Source organism: Lontra canadensis, unplaced genomic scaffold (assembly GCF_010015895.1).
Source record: "Lontra canadensis isolate GAN:19392208 unplaced genomic scaffold, GSC_riverotter_1.0 scaffold31, whole genome shotgun sequence".
In the NCBI taxonomy this organism is placed as follows: Eukaryota; Metazoa; Chordata; class Mammalia; order Carnivora; family Mustelidae; genus Lontra; species Lontra canadensis.
The window spans coordinates 2,265,247-2,270,600 of NW_022631025.1; the positions used below are offsets into that span (position 1 = coordinate 2,265,247).

The following is a 5,354-nucleotide window of genomic DNA, read 5'->3' on the forward strand; positions in this document are numbered from 1 at the left end:
TTGCTTTACATTCCCACCAATACTTGGGATGTGAGTATGTTTGTTTCTCACTGTAGCTGCTCTGGTAGGTAGTATATCATGGCGGTCTTAAGTGGTTTCTTCCTGGACTTACACTCCTTTTTGTATCCATTTGAATATTCTCTTTTATAAAGTGACTGTCTAGACCTTTGCCCAATTTTTTATTGTTTTTTTTTAATCTTTTTTCTTATTTATAGATGTTCTCTATATGTTCTGGATACAAGTATATCATTGGGGATAAGATTTAAAATATTTTCTGCTATTCTGTGGCTTGCCTTTTGCTCCTGTGATGATGTGCTTTTGTGAACACACGTCCTTAATGTTAGCATTGTCAAATACATCCATCCAGTGTGACTTTTCTGATATCCTATTTTAAATTTATGGTTCTCCAGCTATTCTTTGGCTAGTACTTTCCCCTAAAGTATAATATTTCCTCTCAGCTCTCTGAGGATATTAATGACTTTTTAGTTTTCTTCCCATATGTAACCTCTGCACCTTCCAGGTGCCCCTTCCTGTCTGCTCCCATCCCTGTCAGTCACCTGGTGGGTTTGTTTCAGCGACTGTGACTCTTAGCTGTCTGCTGATGTGTGAGTCCAGTGGGTTTCACTGTGCTAAGATGGGGGATGAGTTGTCTGGGGTGGGAAAGTCCCTGTTACTAATGTATCGAGACCCTTTCTCTTGGCTTGGTTCAGATTCACCAAAGACACACTTCCAGACTTGTTCCTGGAGACTGAGTCCTGGGGCCACATTGGGGAAGAAGAGCAAGAGTCCCAAGTCAACCAGTTGGGGGTCCTCCTATGTGGACACGTTTTGCTTGGCCTCTCCATAGAGCAAATCTCCAGCTTTCCATTAGACAGGGTGAGGAGGAGTCTCCCTCTATGAGGAACAATGGATAGGATGAGTGTCCCCTGCTTCTTAAACAGATTTTAAACCATCTTCTAATTCCTAGCCCACTTTCCTTTCCTTCCGAGGGCCAAGATCTTCCCAATTTCTGAGCCTTTGGGGATTTTGCACTGTCTTTTCTCTTGGACTTCCCCACTGCTCTCTTATGATTTGGCTTTCCATGTTCTGCTAAGTCAGTTTCTACTCAACACTGCTTTCTAGCATCTGCAAATGTGTTGTGTCTTTTTCTCTTCTCTTTGTAGGTTTATGTCTTCAAAAATCCCTTCACATGTTTTCACTGAGGTTGCTGGAAAGGACAAGTGTAAATGGAGGTGCTTGATTTACTATCTTTAACTGAGAGTCACTACATTTAGTTTGCTAATTTATCCAGAATTTGTATTTGTGTGTGTGTGTGTGTGTGTGTGGTGTGGTGTGCCCTAGGAATATAAGATTATATATATTTTCCAAAGAGATATTCATTTGTTCCAAAACCACTTATTGGATTGTTCATTCTCTGTGCACTGATTTGAAACATTACTTCATTATACTTGGACAATTTTCATACTTCCTCAAGTGTGCCAAGTGGTGTCCCACATGGAGCTACACCACAGCTGGCCCCACGCCTAGAGTGCTCTGTTCCCAAATGTCTGCCCAGTGTACTCTCTCTTTTCCTTAAAGCCTTTGTGCAATGTCTCCTGACTAAGGAGTGCTCTGCACACCACCCTTGAGTCTTGGTATTTGGAAATCTCATCACGAGGTGGCTAAGGGTATAGCTGTTTCAGTCTGAAGACCTATGTCATTTTCTCTTTAATTCATTATTTTTACCCTCCATTGTTATGATTTTTATTATAGGACTGCTCCCACATGGATGTGGGAAACTCTGTGATAGCGTTGGTGATTTTTGGCCATTAGATTTTCATCTTCTGGTCTTTAGTTGAACAGTCACATTCCCACTCTGCATACCTGATGGCTGAGACTGAGGAGGTCAGGTTGGAGGACAGGTGAAGGAGGAGTCAGAAGTTGGCGGGTGAAGGAGGATTCTGAGAGGTTCTGAGATAAAAAGTCTTTTACTTTCCTTGTAACCCTGTCTCTCTTTGTTTGACTAATCTCCTTGTAATCTGTCTCATTGTTTGACCATGCAAAAAATTTTAATTTTCTTCTAATATTTTGCATATCATCTCACAGAACTTGTGTTCTGCAGTATACAGATTTTTAAAACTGGCCCAGTCTAATATTTATGATAGGTTCTCAAATACTTTTAAAGAACAAATGATTTCCCCCTCATCAATTTGTGAACTTCCTTGAAAGAGGTAATAATTTAAACTAGTTTTGGTCACTTGTACTCCAGGATGAATAAAGTAGTTAATGAGACTGGACTAAGCATCTCAGCATAAGGAAGTCTATGAAATGGGAAGCTGGCCAAGGACACAGCCTCTTCCAGAAACACTATCCTGTGATCCTGGGAATTTCTCTTAAGCAAGCAGAATGTATTGTGTTCACATATAGACTTCCAAGCCTGTTTCAGAGTTGAAGCTTAAAGAAAACCAGTGGTGGCTGTGTGAGATATAACTTCCAGGTGCCAGGGCAGGACGGCAGGCCTGAGCTGAGAGGCACTCCGTCATGGTCACGGTCATGCTCTCTCTGAAAGAAGAAAGCATTTTGTCTTTCTGATACCACAGTTTATTATTATTCCCAAACTGAAAGAAACCCACATTTGCTCCAGGGAACATTAGCCTTCCTCCCTAAATTGGCTTTCAGTTTTCTTATTTCAAATAAAAAATTTGATTCTTTAAAGTAATGATAAAACCTCAGGTTTTAAATTTTTATTCTTATTGTAACCAGATGGGAGTTACAGATCTCTCTTATACACATCAGAGACTGAAGAGGGGGTATCTGGTTAATCTCTTAGGTAGATCTCATAAATCCTCTGGCTTTTCCCTTAAGTGAAGAAAGTAATGAAATAGATTAGACCCAGTTACATGCTGTAATGTAAGAACTTTTACCTTAAGCTAGATCTAAAATTCATGGGTGTTTTTAACAGACAAAATTCATGTCTTCAGAAATTGAAGCTTCAGGATCAGAAAACTGCTAGATAAAAAGATAAACAAAAAACCCCCTTTATGTGTCGTTGGCAAGTGATTTGACCTTGATTTACTTCACTGAGGAGTCAATTGTTGTCACAAAGATGAGGTGTATGCAGCCCCCACTGATCCAGTGACATTTGATGCCCCATGACATGGCCGCCATATTGGGCAAACTTGTCTTTAAGGATATTGACCAGAATTTATTGATCAAGTTTAAGTGCCATAAAATTACTTCTTCAAAATTTCATCATCATGTAGGAGGAGAAACATTTCGGAACAGTTCCAATTATTGTTAATGGGGGTTGGGGTTATGGAGCACAGTAATATGATTCATTTAATTTTTTTTTTAACATTGGTTGTATTGAAGTGCTCTCCCAGTACCATCTAAGCAGATCATGATGGAAGGAAGGTTTTCACAAAGCTTGCATGATTTTGTAAGAAAAGTACCAAATTTTCCACAACTTTTCCAAAGTGATTGGCAGTACTAAGACAGAGTTCTGATTATGTTTAAAAAAAAATAAAACAATTAAAAAAATTGTTAGCATCAGACTATCTTTGAAATAACCATGTCAAAATACCAGAATATTTATGTTTTAGGGACTTTCCAAATGGCAGGGACTCTGGGCTAAGAAGCAAGCCGGAAGCCTGGAGCGATCACACCAGGAGCCCGAGGGGGTGTCTTGAGGGACCTCTAGTTTCCCTCCTCTGGCCACACAGTATGGGACTGACCTCAGGGCTGCTGCATCCTCCTTCCCCACAGCCAGCCCTACTGTGTCCTTTAGTGGGCCTTGAGGCAAGACTGACCATTTCTCTTTGTCTCAAGTACTTTAATAATGTTATACCTGGTTTTAGATAATAAGTTATTAAATATTTATCTAACAAGAAAGTGAAGTTAATGACTATTGTATCAACTTTAGTCGCCTCTTTTTTGTTCCAGAGGAAGAAACTGGGGCCCAGAGGATTGCCAGGGCTTCCCATCAGAGCCTGTTTTCCAAATTGAAGCCCATCTTGTCCTCATAAATGGATCAGTGAAGACCTCTTCCGTTGGTCCTGGAGTCACTGGGGCTTTCTCTTGACTGAATCAAAGGAATCTCTGGTGAGTTTATCACAATATCCTGTTTTCCTATATTTCTAACTCCCTAACATCACTGAAAAGCCTTACTCTAAATTGCTTTTTTTTTTTTTAAGATTTTATTTATTTATTCGACAGAGATCGCAAGTAGGCAGAGAGGCAGGCAGAGAGAGAGGAGGAAGCAGGCTCCCCGCTGAGCAGAGAGCCCGATGTGGGGCTCGATCCCAGGACCCTGAGATCATGACCTGAGCTGAAGGCAGAGGCTTTAACCCACTGAGCCACCCAGGCGCCCCAAGCCTTACTCTAAATTGTATGAGCTGTCGCTTCTTGGCCTTTTGGCTAAGGTCAAATGCAGCATCTGTTCTTATCAGTTTAAATCTGATTTTTTTTTTTACCTCTCACTTTATGGGGTGTGGTGATGCATGCATTAAAGGAAAGTTGGCACCTAGCAGATACTTAAAATTGCATTTTGAGTTTTTAAAAAAAAGATAACATCTTTTTTGGTAATGTTTCATTTCCATGTGATACGAGTGCTGGTTGCTGTATAGTGGATGATTTTTTCTCTCAAATCTGCACAAGTCACTCTTGGTTTCATAATGACGTCCTTCCACTCAACTAGGTATTTCTGGATATTTAATCATAAAGATGCATTAGAGGTTAAAATAATTACTGTCGTGCCCACACTTGCAATGCTGTGATCCTATTGCTAAAAATAGGCTAGCTCTTCACACCTGTCAGAATGGCCAGAGTGCAGAACACTGACAACACCGAATGCGGGACCACACGTGGAGCACCAGGAACTCGCAGTCGTTGATGGGGGCGATGCAGGCTGGTGCCGCCGCGTTGGAAGAGAGTCTGTTTCTTACAAGACTAAGCATCCACTTCCCATAGGATCCGGCAGTCCTACTCCTTGGTAGTCAACAGAGCTGAAATTTTATATCCACACAAAAGCCTGCATAGGAGTGTTAATAGCAGCTTTGTTCATAATTGCCAAGGTTTGGACGCGACCGAGTCCTCCTCAGCAGGTGGAAGGATAAATGAACCGTAGTGCCTCCAGACAAGGGACTGTCACTCAGCACTCTGAAGAAGTGACTCTCGAACTGTGAGAAGACATAAGGACACTTTAATGCATGTCACTAAGTGAAAGAAGCCAGTCTGAAAAGGATGCGTACTGTATGGCTTTAGCTATAAGACACGCTGGAAAAGGCAAAACTATGGCAACAGTAAAGAGATCAGAGACTGGGCGGGAGAGAGGACAGGGGTCCTCTCTAGGGGTGAGCACAGAGGATTTTGGGGGA

General features: G+C 41.3%; 1 pseudogene; it reads left to right on the forward strand.

The window, feature by feature from the left end:
- Positions 1-4,375: 4,375 nt before the first annotated feature.
- LOC116873104 lies at positions 4,376-4,553 on the forward strand (annotated as a pseudogene).
- The last annotated feature ends 801 nt before the right edge of the window (positions 4,554-5,354 follow it).